Here is a 17,661-nt window from a genome sequence, read left to right as displayed (position 1 = left end):
TTGGAGTGTGACTGGGGTGTGTTGGAGTGTGGCTGTGTTAATTCTCTCATCGTTGAGTCGGAAAGAGGCAGGACTTGCAGCTTATTCGACTCAAAGCACTGTGCTGGAAAACAGTGGTGACCCTAATCACTTACATTGTTTCCACTCTCACTTTGTAGAGTGGACATGTGGACAAAGTACAGACACTGTAGTGAGATACTGTATGTGGACAAAGTACAGACACTGTAGTGAGATACTGTATGTGGACAAAGTACAGACACTGTAGTGAGATACTGTATGTGGACAAACTACAGACACAGACTCCCTCAATATACACTAGGGGCTATATTTGGGCAATTTTCTAGAACATATTCTAATATTATAAAAACGAAATTGAAACACTTGTAAATTCATTTGAAATCTCCCAAACATTAAGTTATTTTATTTTCTATTCTGTTATTATAATTATTATTATTATTACAATATTGGCTATACTCTATTCTAAACAATGTATTTAACAAGCTCATAATCATATGAATGAGTCAACAGGAGGCACTATATGGAACTGCCTTAAGCTTCAACAAATTATTACCTTTCATTGCATCATACAGTAGAGTTAGATTAGAAAACGGGCGAGTAGCCTGCCCTAGACCTATCATCATTATTAGAGGACGAGGGAATTACATTGTCGTTAACGATCCCATCAAATCCATGAATTTGACATTTACAGTGATGGGGAGGTTAGGGGTTGGTTCCAGCTCATCTCTCTACTGACAAGTGTATGTAGGCTAGGAGCAGCCCGCCTGCCTGCGCTGCGCTGCGCTTGTTGATCAGTTCTGTCGTTTAGGCTTTTCGCATTTTATTGGTAGGAGGAGCCGCTTTCCTGTGATTGTCTGCCTCTTCTCTCTCTCTCTCTCTCTCTCTCTCTCTCTCTCTCTCTTAGCAGCTCTCTCATTTTTCTAAAGTTAAATATTCAAGCCTGTGAGCTTTCACGGACGGTGAGTGATTGCGCAGCCAGGGAGGTTCGCCGTTGCTTGCGTCGAGAGCCAGCGGAACAGAACATAGCAGAGCGACACTGTTTGTGTCACAACCGGGGCTCTTCCACTTCTGTTCGATCCAAGTGTTTCTTAACTTCGTTTTCGACTGTTTCAAGATGACAGAAGAAAATAATGTTGGGCATATAAAGCTGGTAGGTACCTCTAACCCCTCCCATCGCGCTGTCTCAGTGAGTGTTGGTCGGTTTCAGGTTTATTCTGCAGTGCTTGGTGGGGAAACGCAAGTCTGAGAATTGAACTGGGAGAAGAAAGTAGGCTACTTTAGCTATTATTTGGAAATCACTGCGTAACCTTCTCCTATTTGGGTTGCTCTTTCGCTTTGTGTGAGAGAGGATCTGAATCAGTGGAAAGAGTTGAGACAATCAAAATGAATAGGCTATGTCAGAGGTATGCTGGCTGTTATTGAAATAATGTTAACCGGAATGCATTATAACTTTAAATAGACCGATTGGAATAGAACTTTCTCATATTGTGTTCTTAATAGATGTTCTAAAGTTCCGCTGGATCCAGTGTTTGTTTTGGCAATCGAAGCATTGTGTTGATCGGTTGTTGTTCTGGCTTCCATAGCCTACGGTAGCCTATAGCCTATGAACGAAACAAACAACAATCCTATTGCACGTGTATGCTATGTGGGCTAATGATTTGTGCCATTACGCATAGACGGACTGTCATTTGATTAACAGTGGCAATTATGGCTAACCGCTGTCATTCCAATGATCAATAGAATATAATGAGTCAATAGCTAGCTGTTATCGTCCCGTGCCTTTGGAATGTGTGGTTTGTCATGATGTGCCATTTAGTGGACAATAGCCCTGTTGTCTGACTCTGAACATAAGCTACTGTTAGCCCAAAGGCCGGCAGCCGGCGATATTGAGTAATTTTCATCTTACCGTCCAAACGCATTGTATGCAGCCGGCAATAGGCTACATTCGTACCACTCGTGGACCAGTTCATACCTAAAATATTCACAATTCAGGCTGCATAGGCATCGATTTCCTACTTAACTGTTTTTAATGGTGGGAAAATCCCCAGGAAAATATGCATACTTTCCTTATGAAACATCATTTTCTACCACCATTCTAGTGACTAAATGCTAATCACAGATGTTGTGTTCAGCCAGTCTGTATTTTTCACCCCTAACCTGTATCACATTAGTGGAAACCAAGACTATTATCAGGGCAGGTCTGCCGGTTTGACTAGCAGAAGTGACTTTTTCGTAGCAGGTTAAGAAAATGGTTAGCTCAAATGCAAGAATTCTCCCCGACCTGACTCAAACACTTTTTACATTTTAGTCATTTAGCAGACGCTCTTATAAAAAAAAAAAAAAAAAAAAATAATATGCCATTTAGCAGACGCTTTTATCCAAAGCGACTTACAGTCGTGCGTGCATACATTTTTGTGTATGGGTGGTCCCGGGGATCGAACCCACTACCTTGGCGTTACAAGCGCCGTGCTCTACCAGCTGAGCTACAGAGGACCACCACTTATCCAGAGCGACTTACAGTTAGTGAGTGCATACATCATTTTTTTTTGGATTTTTCATACTGGCCCCCCGTGGGAATCGAACCCACAACCCTGGCGTTGCAAACGCCATGCTCTACCAACTGAGCTACAGTCCCTGCCGCTGGGCCAATTGGTCGCGGCCGGCTACAACAGAGCGCACTGGATTCGAACCAGGATCTCTAGTGGCACAGCGATGCAGTGCCTTAGACCACTGCGCCACTCGGGAGTTCCGTATCTAGCTACGACCAGGTCTCTGCCCTGAGAACAGTCTTGGTTTCCACTAATGTGATGCTGCTAAAAAGAACCCCTGGTCTGATAGTTTCAACCTGATTGGCTGAACATGATTACACAACATCCGGGATTAGCATTTAGCCACTCTAGCATGGCGGTGGAAAACGGTGTCTCGTAAGGAAAGTCCGCATATTAACCCCCAAATGTTCTCCTTCTCGCAATTTAAATAAAGTTAAAGAGGAAGTCGAAGCCTATGCAACCTGAATGGAGAATGTTTAAGGTACGAACCAGTCCACGAGGGATACGAATGTAGGGAATTGGGTGCCATTTGGGATGAAGCCCCATCATCCTATTGCATGAAGCCCATCATCCTATTGCATGAAGCCCATCATCCTATTGCATGAAGCCCATCATCCTATTGCATGAAGCCCATCATCCTATTGCATGAAGCCCATCATCCTATTGCATGAAGCCCATCATCCTATTGCATGAAGCCCATCATCCTATTGCATGAAGCCCATCATCCTATTGCATGAAGCCCATCATCCTATTGCATGAAGCCCATCATCCTATTGCATGAAGCCCATCATCCTATTGCATGAAGCCCATCATCCTATTGCATGAAGCCCATCATCCTATTGCATGAAGCCCATCATCCTATTGCACTGCAAGAGACCAACGTATTAGTCCCGTGTAGCTCAGTTGGTAGGGCATGGCGCTTGCAACACCAGGGTTGTGGGTTCGTTTCCCACGGGGGGCCAGTATGAAAATGTATGCACTCACTAACTGTAAGTCGCTCTGGATAAGAGCGTCTGCTAAATAACTAAAATGTAAAATGTACAATGCTTGAGAACTAAGACAAGATCACTTAATTATTTTAGGATACGAGACACAAATCTCTGCCAATTTAAGGGTTGAAATGTGATGTTTTTTTTTTGACAACTTGCAACTCATGCTGTCCAGCAAATACAATATGTCTGCCAATAAATGTATACAGTATGTGCAACGCCAGGGTTGTGGGTTCGATTCCCACGGGGGGGGGGGCAGTATGAAAAAATAAAAAATAATGTATGCACTCACTAACTGTAAGTCGCTCTGGATAAGAGCGTCTGCTAAATGACTAAAATGTAAATGTAAATGTAATGTATCGCCGGCTGCATATAATGCGTTTGGACGGTACGATGAAAACGACTCCATATCGCCATCTGCAGGCCTTTGGGGATAGGCTACTGGACAGTTCCGGCGACTTGTCTTTTGCATTCCTGAAGATGTAAATCAAAGCGTATGTCTGATGTTCCTAAAATATTCTGTTCATTCACGACATTTTGATAAGCAATCGAGCTCAGCTCACGGTTTGACTTTGAAAATCAAAACTCATACAGTCAGCAGAGCAAGCCCTGTAATAAATCTGTGGCGAGAAAATTATCCGGGTTCCACTGCTCAGTACTGTACGGTCGCTGGCAGTGGCACAACGCTCACGTTGAAAATGTCATGTTGATTTGAATTTGACGTATAGATCTAATTCTCTCACGTCAATATATCATGCTTTACATGGGCTCAACAATATAATAATAAGATTGACCATTGTAATTGTTTTAATGTGTTGTGTTGTGTTGTGCTGAGTGTACTGACTGGCCCCCTCCCAAAAGAGGTTTCTAACCTCAAGGGTCTTTTTCTGGTTAAATAAAGTAAAAAATAAAAATATTTGAAAAAAATAAAAAAAATAAACGGATCTAGACAATGTTGTGATGTTGAAGTATTGGATACCTTATGGGTATTCCCCTGTAGCTCAGTTGGTAGAGCATTTGCGCTTGCAACGCCAGGGTTGTGGGTTCGTTTCCCACGGGGGGGGCCAGTATGAAAAATGTATGCACTCACTAACTGTAAGTAGCTCTGGATAAGAGCGTCTGCTATATGACATAAATGTAAAAATGGATTTGAGTAGAAAATCATATTAGCAGCTCTCATGATGTGATGCATATCTGGAGGATTAACATGATACTGTTGCATGCCCTACAGTATAATATGTCAAAACTTACAGCCAATGCTTTAATAACATTTTTAAAATAATGTTGAATTGAATAAAAATAATGAAATGTACTGTGGTCCCTTATGGTTACAGGCGCTTTTCTCTTTCTGTTTTCTTTCTTCTTCAAATGGACCTTTTAACCTGGCCTTTTATCCTGGCCTATTATCCTGGCCTATTATCCTGGCCTTTTATCCTGGCCTATTATCCTGGCCTATTATCCTGGCCTATTATCCTGGCCTTTTATCCTGGCCTTTTATCCTGGCCTTTTATCCTGGCCTATTATCCTGGCCTTTTATCCTAGCCTATTATCCTGGCCTATTATCCTGGCCTTTTATCCTGGCCTATTATCCTGGCCTTTTATCCTGGCCTATTATCCTGGCCTTTTATCCTGGCCTATTATCCTGGCCTATTATCCTGGCCTTTTATCCTGGCCTATTATCCTGGCCTTTTATCCTGGCCTATTATCCTGGCCTTTTATCCTGGCCTATTAACCTGGCCTATTTACTGCAGCCTGCTGCATCAGAGTGCTGTTTTACTACCAAGCAGGTCATACAGTATTTCTAGATGGAATGTATCATTATATCTCTCATCTCAGGAAAGTCTGAGAGAGAAACTAACCGAATTCAGTAGCCCCAACAGCCCATAACAGCCAATCAGTGTCTGTCTAAAGAGGCAACAGCATACTGTACTGTAGAGTGGATTAGGTTAGGGTGTCCTGGCTCCAGTCCTACTGTAGAGTGGATTGGGTTAGGGTGTCCTGGCTCCAGCCCTACTGTAGAGTGGATTAGGTTAGGGTGTCCTGGCTCCAGTCCTACTGTATACTGTACTGTAGAGTTCATTAGGTTAGGGTGTCCTGGCTCCAGTCCTACTGTATACTGTACTGTAGAGTTCATTAGGTTAGGGTGTCCTGGCTCCAGTCCTACTGTATACTGTACTGTAGAGTTCATTAGGTTAGGGTGTCCTGGCTCCAGCCCTACTGTATACTGTACTGTAGAGTTCATTAGGTTAGGGTGTCCTGACTCCAGTCCTACTGTAGAGTGGATTAGGTTAGGGTGTCCTGGCTCCAGTCCTACTGTAGAGTGGATTGGGTTAGGGTGTCCTGGCTCCAGCCCTACTGTAGAGTGGATTAGGTTAGGGTGTCCTGGCTCCAGCCCTACTGTATACTGTACTGTAGAGTGGATTAGGTTAGGGTGTCCTGGCTCCAGCCCTACTGTATACTGTACTGTAGAGTGGATTAGGTTAGGGTGTCCTGGCTCCAGCCCTACTGTATACTGTACTGTAGAGTGGATTAGGTTAGGGTGTCCTGGCTCCAGCCCTACTGTATACTGTACTGTAGAGTGGATTAGGTTAGGGTGTCCTGGCTCCAGTCCTACTGTATACTGTACTGTAGAGTGGATTAGGTTAGGGTGTCCTGGCTCCAGCCCTACTGTATACTGTACTGTAGAGTGGATTAGGTTAGGGTGTCCTGGCTCCAGCCCTACTGTATACTGTACTGTAGAGTGGATTAGGTTAGGGTGTCCTGGCTCCAGCCCTACTGTATACTGTACTGTAGAGTGGATTAGGTTAGGGTGTCCTGGCTCCAGTCCTACTGTATACTGTACTGTAGAGTTCATTAGGTTAGGGTGTCCTGGCTCCAGCCCTACTGTATACTGTACTGTAGAGTTCATTAGGTTAGGGTGTCCTGGCTCCAGTCCTACTGTATACTGTACTGTAGAGTTCATTAGGTTAGGGTGTCCTGGCTCCAGCCCTACTGTATACTGTACTGTAGAGTTCATTAGGTTAGGGTGTCCTGGCTCCAGCCCTACTGTATACTGTACTGTAGAGTTCATTAGGTTAGGGTGTCCTGGCTCCAGCCCTACTGTATACTGTACTGTAGAGTTCATTAGGTTAGGGTGTCCTGGCTCCAGCTCTACTGTATACTGTACTGTAGAGTGGATTAGGTTAGGGTGTCCTGGCTCCAGTCCTACTGTATACTGTACTGTAGAGTTCATTAGGTTAGGGTGTCCTGGCTCCAGTCCTACTGTAGAGTGGATTAGGTTAGGGTGTCCTGGCTCCAGTCCTACTGTATACTGTACTGTAGAGTGGATTAGGTAAGGGTGTCCTGGCTCCAGCCCTACTGTATACTGTACTGTAGAGTTCATTAGGTTAGGGTGTCCAGGCTCCAGCTCTACTGTATACTGTACTGTAGAGTGGATTAGGTTAGGGTGTCCTGGCTCCAGCCCTACTGTATACTGTACTGTAGAGTGGATTAGGTTAGGGTGTCCTGGCTCCAGTCCTACTGTATACTGTACTGTAGAGTGGATTAGGTTAGGGTGTCCTGGCTCCAGCCCTACTGTATACTGTACTGTAGAGTTCATTAGGTTAGGGTGTCCTGGCTCCAGCCCTACTGTATACTGTACTGTAGAGTTCATTAGGTTAGGGTGTCCTGGCTCCAGCCCTACTGTATACTGTACTGTAGAGTTCATTAGGTTAGGGTGTCCTGGCTCCAGTCCTACTGTATACTGTACTGTAGAGTGGATTAGGTTAGGGTGTCCTGGCTCCAGCCCTACTGTATACTGTACTGTAGAGTTCATTAGGTTAGGGTGTCCTGGCTCCAGCCCTACTGTATACTGTACTGTAGAGTTCATTAGATTAGGGTGTCCTGGCTCCAGCCCTACTGTATACTGTACTGTAGAGTGGATTAGGTTAGGGTGTCCTGGCTCCAGCCCTACTGTAGAGTGGATTAGGTTAGGGTGTCCTGGCTCCAACCCTACTGTATACTGTACTGTAGAATTCATTAGGTTAGGGTGTCCTGGCTCCAGCCCTACTGTATACTGTACTGTAGAGTGGATTAGGTTAGGGTGTCCTGGCTCCAGCCCTACTGTATACTGTACTGTAGAGTTCATTAGGTTAGGGTGTGCTGGCTCCAGCCCTACTGTATACTGTACTGTAGAGTGGATTAGGTTAGGGTGTCCTGGCTCCAGCCCTGCTGTAGAGTGGATTAGGTTAGGGTGTCCTGGCTCCAACCCTACTGTATACTGTACTGTAGAGTGGATTAGGTTAGGGTGTCCTGGCTCCAGTCCTACTGTATACTGTACTGTAGAGTTCATTAGGTTAGGGTGTCCTGGCTCCAGCCCTACTGTATACTGTACTGTAGAATTCATTAGGTTAGGGTGTCCTGGCTCCAGCCCTGCTGTAGAGTGGATTAGGTTAGGGTGTCCTGGCTCCAACCCTACTGTATACTGTACTGTAGAGTTCATTAGGTTAGGGTGTCCTGGCTCCAGCCCTACTGTATACTGTACTGTAGAGTGGATTAGGTTAGGGTGTCCTGGCTCCAGCCCTACTGTATACTGTACTGTAGAGTTCATTAGGTTAGGGTGTCCTGGCTCCAGTCCTACTGTATACTGTACTGTAGAGTGGATTAGGTTAGGGTGTCCTGGCTCCAGCCCTACTGTATACTGTACTGTAGAGTTCATTAGGTTAGGGTGTCCTGGCTCCAGTCCTACTGTATACTGTACTGTAGAGTGGATTAGGTTAGGGTGTCCTGGCTCCAGCCCTACTGTATACTGTACTGTAGAGTTCATTAGGTTAGGGTGTCCTGGCTCCAGCCCTACTGTATACTGTACTGTAGAGTTCATTAGGTTAGGGTGTCCAGGCTCCAGTCCTACTGTAGAGTGGATTAGGTTAGGGTGTCCTGGCTCCAGTCCTACTGTAGAGTGGATTAGGTTAGGGTGTCCTGGCTCCAGCCCTACTGTAGAGTTCATTAGGTTAGGGTGTCCTGGCTCCAGCCCTACTGTATACTGTACTGTAGAGTTCATTAGGTTAGGGTGTCCTGGCTCCAGCCCTACTGTAGAGTTCATTAGGTTAAGGTGTCCTGGCTCCAGCCCTACTGTAGAGTTCATTAGGTTAAGGTGTCCTGGCTCCAGTACTACTGTATACTGTACTGTAGAGTTCATTAGGTTAGGGTGTCCTGGCTCCAGCCCTACTGTAGAGTGGATTAGGTTAGGGTGTCCTGGCTCCAGCCCTACTGTATACTGTACTGTAGAGTTCATTAGGTTAGGGTGTCCTGGCTCCAGCCCTACTGTATACTGTACTGTAGAGTGGATTAGGTTAGGGTGTCCTGGCTCCAGTCCTACTGTATACTGTACTGTAGAGTGGATTAGGTTAGGGTGTCCTGGCTCCAGCCCTACTGTATACTGTACTGTAGAGTGGATTAGGTTAGGGTGTCCTGGCTCCAGCCCTACTGTATACTGTACTGTAGAGTTCATTAGGTTAGGGTGTCCTGGCTCCAGCCCTACTGTATACTGTACTGTAGAGTTCATTAGGTTAGGGTGTCCTGGCTCCAGCCCTACTTTATACTGTACTGTAGAGTGGATTAGGTTAGGGTGTCCTGGCTCCAGCCCTACTGTATAATGTACTGTAGAGTGGATTAGGTAAGGGTGTCCTGGCTCCAGCCCTACTGTATACTGTACTGTAGAGTTCATTAGGTTAGGGTGTCCTGGCTCCAGTCCTACTGTAGAGTGGATTAGGTTAGGGTGTCCTGGCTCCAGTCCTACTGTATACTGTACTGTAGAGTGGATTAGGTTAGGGTGTCCTGGCTCCAGCCCTACTGTAGAGTTCATTAGGTTAGGGTGTCCTGGCTCCAGCCCTACTGTATACTGTACTGTAGAGTTCATTAGGTTAGGGTGTCCTGGCTCCAGCCCTACTGTAGAGTTCATTAGGTTAGGGTGTCCTGGCTCCAGCCCTACTGTATACTGTACTGTAGAGTTCATTAGGTTAGGGTGTCCTGGCTCCAGCCCTACTGTATACTGTACTGTAGAGTTCATTAGGTTAGGGTGTCCTGGCTCCAGTCCTACTGTATACTGTACTGTAGAGTGGATTAGGTTAGGGTGTCCTGGCTCCAGCCCTACTGTATACTGTACTGTAGAGTGGGTTAGGTTAGGGTGTCCTGGCTCCAGTCAACCTGTATACTGTACTGTAGAGTTCATTAGGTTAGGGTGTCCTGGCTCCAGCCCTACTGTATACTGTACTGTAGAGTGGATTAGGTTAGGGTGTCCTGGCTCCAGCCCTACTGTAGAGTTCATTAGGTTAGGGTGTCCTGGCTCCAGCCCTACTGTATACTGTACTGTAGAGTTCATTAGGTTAGGGTGTCCTGGCTCCAGTCAACCTGTATACTGTACTGTAGAGTTCATTAGGTTAGGGTGTCCTGGCTCCAGCCCTACTGTATACTGTACTGTAGAGTGGATTAGGTTAGGGTGTCCTGGCTCCAGCCCTACTGTATACTGTACTGTAGAGTGGATTAGGTTAGGGTGTCCTGGCTCCAGTCCTACTGTATACTGTACTGTATAGTGGATTAGGTTAGGGTGTCCTGGCTCCAGCCCTACTGTATACTGTACTGTAGAGTTCATTAGGTTAGGGTGTCCTGGCTCCAGCCCTACTGTATACTGTACTGTAGAGTTCATTAGGTTAGGGTGTCCTGGCTCCAGCCCTACTGTAGAGTTCATTAGGTTAGGGTGTCCTGGCTCCAGCCCTACTGTATACTGTACTGTAGAGTTCATTAGGTTAGGGTGTCCTGGCTCCAGCCCTACTGTATACTGTACTGTAGAGTTCATTAGGTTAGGGTGTCCTGGCTCCAGCTCTACTGTATACTGTACTGTAGAGTGGATTAGGTTAGGGTGTCCTGGCTCCAGCCCTACTGTATACTGTACTGTAGAGTTCATTAGGTTAGGGTGTCCTGGCTCCAGTCCTACTGTATACTGTACTGTAGAGTGGATTCGGTTAGGGTGTCCTGGCTCCAGCCCTACTGTAGAGTTCATTAGGTTAGGGTGTCCTGGCTCCAGCCCTACTGTATACTGTACTGTAGAGTTCATTAGGTTAGGGTGTCCTGGCTCCAGCCCTACTGTAGAGTTCATTAGGTTAGGGTGTCCTGGCTCCAGCCCTACTGTATACTGTACTGTAGAGTTCATTAGGTTAGGGTGTCCTGGCTCCAGCCCTACTGTATACTGTACTGTAGAGTTCATTAGGTTAGGGTGTCCTGACTCCAGCTCTACTGTAGAGTGGATTAGGTTAGGGTGTCCTGGCTCCAGTCCTACTGTAGAGTGGATTAGGCTAGGGTGTCCTGGCTCCAGTCCTACTGTATACTGTACTGTAGAGTTCATTAGGTTAGGGTGTCCTGGCTCCAGTCCTACTGTATACTGTACTGTAGAGTGGATTCGGTTAGGGTGTCCTGGCTCCAGCCCTACTGTAGAGTTCATTAGGTTAGGGTGTCCTGGCTCCAGCCCTACTGTATACTGTACTGTAGAGTTCATTAGGTTAGGGTGTCCTGGCTCCAGCCCTACTGTAGAGTTCATTAGGTTAGGGTGTCCTGGCTCCAGTCCTACTGTATACTGTACTGTAGAGTTCATTAGGTTAGGGTGTCCTGGCTCCAGCCCTACTGTATACTGTACTGTAGAGTGGATTAGGTTAGGGTGTCCTGGCTCCAGTCCTACTGTATACTGTACTGTAGAGTGGATTAGGTAAGGGTGTCCTGGCTCCAGCCCTACTGTATACTGTACTGTAGAGTTCATTAGGTTAGGGTGTCCTGGCTCCAGTCCTACTGTATACTGTACTGTAGAGTGGATTAGGTTAGGGTGTCCTGGCTCCAGCCCTACTGTAGAGTTCATTAGGTTAGGGTGTCCTGGCTCCAGCCCTACTGTAGAGTTCATTAGGTTAGGGTGTCCTGGCTCCAGCCCTACTGTATACTGTACTGTAGAGTTCATTAGGTTAGGGTGTCCTGGCTCCAGCCCTACTGTATACTGTACTGTAGAGTGGATTAGGTTAGGGTGTCCTGGCTCCAGTCCTACTGTATACTGTACTGTAGAGTGGATTAGGTTAGGGTGTCCTGGCTCCAGCCCTACTGTATACTGTACTGTAGAGTGGATTAGGTTAGGGTGTCCTGGCTCCAGCCCTACTGTATACTGTACTGTAGAGTGGATTAGGTTAGGGTGTCCTGGCTCCAGCCCTACTGTATACTGTACTGTAGAGTTCATTAGGTTAGGGTGTCCTGGCTCCAGTCCTACTGTATACTGTACTGTAGAGTGGATTAGGTTAGGGTGTCCTGGCTCCAGCCCTACTGTATACTGTACTGTAGAGTGGATTAGGTTAGGGTGTCCTGGCTCCAGCCCTACTGTATACTGTACTGTAGAGTTCATTAGGTTAGGGTGTCCTGGCTCCAGCCCTGCTGTATACTGTACTGTAGAGTTCATTAAGTTAGGGTGTCCTGGCTCCAGCCCTACTGTACTGTAGAGTTCATTAAGTTAGGGTGTCCTGGCTCCAGCCCTACTGTACTGTAGAGTTCATTAAGTTAGGGTGTCCTGGCTCCAGCCCTACTGTAGAGTGGATTAGGTTAGGGTGTCCTGGCTCCAGCCCTACTGTATACTGTACTGTAGAGTGGATTAGGTTAGGGTGTCCAGGCTCCAGCCCTACTGTATACTGTACTGTAGAGTGGATTAGGTTAGGGTGTCCTGGCTCCAGTCCTACTGTATACTGTACTGTAGAGTGGATTAGGTTAGGGTGTCCTGGCTCCAGCCCTACTGTATACTGTACTGTAGAGTTCATTAGGTTAGGGTGTCCTGGCTCCAGCCCTACTGTATACTGTACTGTAGAGTTCATTAGGTTAGGGTGTCCTGGCTCCAGTCCTACTGTATACTGTACTGTAGAGTGGATTAGGTTAGGGTGTCCTGGCTCCAGCCCTACTGTATACTGTACTGTAGAGTTCATTAGGTTAGTGTGTCCTGGCTCCAGTCCTACTGTATACTGTACTGTAGAGTTCATTAGGTTAGGGTGTCCTGGCTCCAGTCCTACTGTATACTGTACTGTAGAGTGGATTAGGTTAGGGTGTCCTGGCTCCAGCCCTACTGTATAGTGTACTGTAGAGTTCATTAGGTTAGGGTGTCCTGGCTCCAGCCCTACTGTATACTGTACTGTAGAGTGGATTAGGTTAGGGTGTCCTGGCTCCAGCCCTACTGTATACTGTACTGTAGAGTTCATTAGGTTAGGGTGTCCTGGCTCCAGTCCTACTGTATACTGTACTGTAGAGTGGATTAGGTTAGGGTGTCCTGGCTCCAGCCCTACTGTATACTGTACTGTAGAGTTCATTAGGTTAGGGTGTCCTGGCTCCAGCCCTACTGTATACTGTACTGTAGAGTTCATTAGGTTAGGGTGTCCTGGCTCCAGCCCTACTGTATACTGTACTGTAGAGTTCATTAGGTTAGGGTGTCCTGGCTCCAGTCCTACTGTAGAGTGGATTAGGTTAGGGTGTCCTGGCTCCAGCCCTACTGTATACTGTACTGTAGAGTGGATTAGGTTAGGGTGTCCTGGCTCCAGCCCTACTGTATACTGTACTGTAGAGTGGATTAGGTTAGGGTGTCCTGGCTCCAGTCCTGCTACTGCTGTGCAGGCTATTACTGTATCTCCCCTTCTCTCTCTACTAACATGACATGACAACCCTCTTTAGCTCCGTTTCACATCAGCCAAATCAGACTTCTTGTTCGTGTTTCAATCCCTAACAAAGAAGTACTGATGACTAGCTTGTTATAAAGCGTTCTAGTTTGAATTCACCGTACGGTAGATTCCTCCTGACTGTGTTTTCTGTGTCCCAAGTGGCACCCTATTCACTATACTTTATAGAGCCCTATGGACCCTGGTCGAAAGTAGTGCACTATGTAGGGAATAGGGTGCCATTTGGGACACTACCTGTGTTTGCCTGCTCTCTCTGTACTCAGTAGAGGGTTAGAGTAGGAGATGGACCACTACTGTGACAGGCAGAAAACAGTGTGTGGTCTGGCCCTGTTTGGCTTCAATATTGCCCTGTTGTTGTTGTTGTTGTTGTTGTTGTATAAACCTCCAGGGGACAGTCTGGGGAGTTGGACGGATCAACCTTAAAAGGTTCTATTGTTGTATAACCGCTGTGTTGACCCTTGAGATACAAACTGTTCTGTGTGCAGTACACACACTCTGATATAACAGCTGAAATGGATATGTCTCTAATGCCACCCTATTAAAAATAGTAGAAGAAGCAGAAGAATACTTTATTGTCAGTTAACTTGCAGAGAATGGAGATCTGTCTTCATGCCACAACCTAACAGTGCACTGGATAGGGAATAGGGTGTCCATTTCTCTGATATGACAGCTGAAACAAGCTGGACATTCTGTAGATGTGTTTTTTTTTTTTTTTTTTTTTATGACCGCATGGCAAATTGAATGAACTTGATGGGAGAATTGGTTATGGTTGGAGCTAAATGGATATCTATCTATCCTGTTTAGCCTAGTCCGCATCGCACCGGGGGGACTGATAGGGGACACACACACACACACACACACACACACACACACACACACACACACACTATGACATGGACATAGCTAGCCTCTCACCACACAGCACCAGCGGTGGTAATAGGATCAGTCTTGTCTGGGCTTCTACAGCAGGTGCTGTCCCTCAGAGCAGACATGAATCTGACATCCCGGCATGTTGACATCCCATTACCCTCATTCAGACTGTGTCCCAAATGGCACCCTATATAGTGCACTTTGACTAGAGCCCAGTATTTCAACCCATAGTGCTCTGGTCGAAAGTAGTGATCGAGACTGTAGACATGTTAGTCACGGCAGCATGGGACTCTGGGCCCCATCCCACCCATAGAGACTGTAGACATGTTAGTCACGGCAGCATGGGACTCTGGCCCCATCCCACCCATAGAGACTGTAGACATGTTAGTCCCAGCAGCATGGGACTCTGGCCCCATCCCACCCATAGAGACTGTAGACATGTTAGTCATGGCAGCATGGGACTCTGGCCCCATCCCACCCATAGAGACTGTAGACATGTTTGCCCAGCAGCATGGGACTCTGGCCCCATCCCACCCATAGAGACTGTAGACATGTTAGTCCCAGCAGCATGGGACTCTGGGCCCCATCCCACCCATAGAGACTGTAGACATGTTAGTCCCAGCAGCATGGGACTCTGGGCCCCATCCCACCCATAGAGACTGTAGACATGTTTGCCCAGCAGCATGGGACTCTGGCCCCATCCCACCCATAGAGACTGTAGACATGTTAGTCCCAGCAGCATGGGACTCTGGCCCCATCCCACCCATAGAGACTGTAGACATGTTAGTCATGGCAGCATGGGACTCTGGGCCCATCCCACCCATAGAGACTGTAGACATGTTAGTCCCAGCAGCATGGGACTCTGGCCCCATCCCACCCATAGAGACTGTAGACATGTTAGTCCCAGCAGCATGGGACTCTGGCCCCATCCCACCCATAGAGACTGTAGACATGTTAGTCCCAGCAGCATGGGACTCTGGCCCCATCCCACCCATAGAGACTGTAGACATGTTAGTCCCAGCAGCATGGGACTCTGGGCCCATCCCACCCATAGAGACTGTAGACATGTTAGTCATGGCAGCATGGGACTCTGGCCCCATCCCACCCATAGAGACTGTAGACATGTTAGTCATGGCAGCATGGGACTCTGGGCCCATCCCACCCATAGAGACTGTAGACATGTTAGTCCCAGCAGCATGGGACTCTGGCCCCATCCCACCCATCACTGCTTCTACTGTTGAGTTCCAAACTCCAGAGATTCCAGTAATTCTTCAGTTTAAAAATAAATAAAAATAATATGCCATTTAGCAGACGCTTTTATCCAAAGCGACTTACAGTCATGCGTGCATATTTTTTTTTTTTGTGTGTATGGGTGGTCCCGGGGATCGAACCCACTACCTTGGCGTTACAAGCGCCGCGCTCTACCAGCTGAGCTACAGAGGACCACAGTTTAACAGTTCAGATAAATCATTTAGGCAGAGGGACTGCATTGTGTTGAATGAAAACAGCATGTTCAGTACTGGGTGGTAGTTAGGTACATACTGCTGTTAAATGAAGCAAGTAAAACTCCTCTGTATTGGACAAATGTTAAGTCTTGGATGAGCAATTCTGTTTAAATGTTTTGTCATTTAGCAGACGCTCTTATCCAGAGCGACTTACATGAGCAATTAGGGTTAAGTGCCTTGCTCAAGGGCACATCGACAGATTTTTCACCTAGTCGGCTCGGGGATTAGAACCAGCGACCTTTCGGTTACTGGCACAACGCTCTTAACCACTAAGCTACCTGCCGCCCCAATCGCAATATCAGTGCTATTATTCATTGTTATACGGTAGAGAGAACAGTGCTTAATTGGAGCCGGATCCCACCGGAATAGGATCCGGTACCTCTCTGTTTTAGTTCCGTACCCTATTTGTCCGGATCCGGCACCTCTCTGTTTTAGTTCCGTACCCTATTTGTCCGGATCCGGCACCTCTCTGTTTTAGTTCCGTACCCTATTTGTCCGGATCCGGCACCTCTCTGTTTTAGTTCCGTACCCTATTTGTCCGGATCCGGTACCTCTCATGGCATGAAAAATAATTGACACTTTTTGCTATGTAAAGATTATAATAAAAGCGATCAAAGTTCATTCGAGTTGCCTCTTCGTTAATTCTCCTTCGGGTTGGGCCGGCCCGGGCTTATGGTTTGCGCAACATTGTAACATATTTTTTAGAACAGGGCTGCCCAACCCTCTTCCTGGAGATCTACCATCCTGTGGGTTTTCAGTCCAACCCTAATTTAACACACCTGATTCTACTTATTAGCTGCTCAACAAGACCTTAACTAACTGAATCAGATACGCTAAATTAGGGTTGGACTGAAAACCTCCAGGACAGTAGCTCTCCAGGAAGAGAGTTGGGCAGCCCTGTTTTTAGACCAACGCCTGGCCGTGTGAGAAGCGCGCCTGTATCTCTCACAGAACTAGAATGAGATTCACTTTCTGTAATCTCTCTCTCTCTCTCTGCTCTAGTAGACATGAGCCTGCAACTCATTTCTCCAGCGTTGCACGGCAACTCATCTCTCCAGCGTTGCACGGCATCATTTATTTCCTTATAGAATCATAGCCGCGTGACGTGAAGGCTTCTGGAGGTGCTGCAGCAGCCCTGATGAATTGAAATACATTTGCCCAAAGTTATAGAATTACTGCTGACTATTCGGAAAACATTTTAAATAATTCAGAATAGCCTACAACACCATTAGAAGGCCTATAATTTAGCCACAGAGGATCAATAGCCTATTTTTAAAAAATAGCCTAGCTGTTGATTGTGTGTAGCCCAATAACAAGGCATAGCCTGCAGTCGGGAACGAGCGGCAAGACAAAACAGGCCTTTCGCAATATTTACTGTAAAATACAATCGCAGGAAAAACACAGGTTGGAAAGCAAATGGCTCCTGCTGAAAAGAGAAGACTCTAATCTGTCTGCAGTAGGATACCAAAATATTTGATCAACTTTCAAATATTGTTTTACAAAGTAAAACAAGAGAAAGATATGCTTTTTGGCATGAACGCATCGGCCATCATCATCAGCGAGTGAGCTGGGCATCGTTTAAGTGAGTCAGTAAAACTGAAAAGCATTTTTAGAATGATAATTTCCTCCTCATATTGTAGCCTACAGTATGTGTCTCCTAGGCTATTGATGAATTCAAGACAAGGTCATTTTTTATTGATCTCAGTTTGTCAGTGTCAAAGTAGCCTGTCATTACAATCATTTGTGCCAAAGACTCCAGTGGTGTAAAATGACGTAGAATTGCACGAAATGTGTTTTATAAAAGGCAACATTTGTCCCAGACCTTAAGCTACTAAAAAATGTTCCCCATGTGTGCTACTTCTGTAAGTGCCTCTACTCTACTGCTCTGTGCCACAACATAAATGCGATGCTATGCAATGCAATGCTTTATTATAAAGGTGATTTTTAAAACAAATATGCGTGTTTTCCAGTACCTCAGAGCCCACCAGGCATCTCATGCACACTTTTTATT

The 17,661-nt window shown here is 46.3% G+C and overlaps 1 protein-coding gene across 1 annotated transcript in view; it reads left to right on the top strand.

Moving 5' to 3' along the window:
* Positions 1-1,105: 1,105 nt before the first annotated feature.
* LOC311116642 (putative E3 ubiquitin-protein ligase MID2) overlaps positions 1,106-17,661 on the top strand; it is a gene marked incomplete at its 3' end in the record, with an annotated part of 44,019 nt that continues 27,463 nt past the window's right edge. Inside the window, exon 1 of the mRNA XM_084191699.1 lies at positions 1,106-1,168. The remainder of the gene's footprint in view (positions 1,169-17,661) is intronic.

Source organism: Coregonus lavaretus (genome assembly GCF_964263955.1).
Source record: "Coregonus lavaretus genome assembly, contig: HAP1_SCAFFOLD_1582, whole genome shotgun sequence".
Lineage (NCBI taxonomy): Eukaryota > Metazoa > Chordata > Actinopteri > Salmoniformes > Salmonidae > Coregonus > Coregonus lavaretus.
Note: the sequence above shows the minus strand (reverse complement) of the source record. Positions and strands in the feature narration are given on the sequence as shown.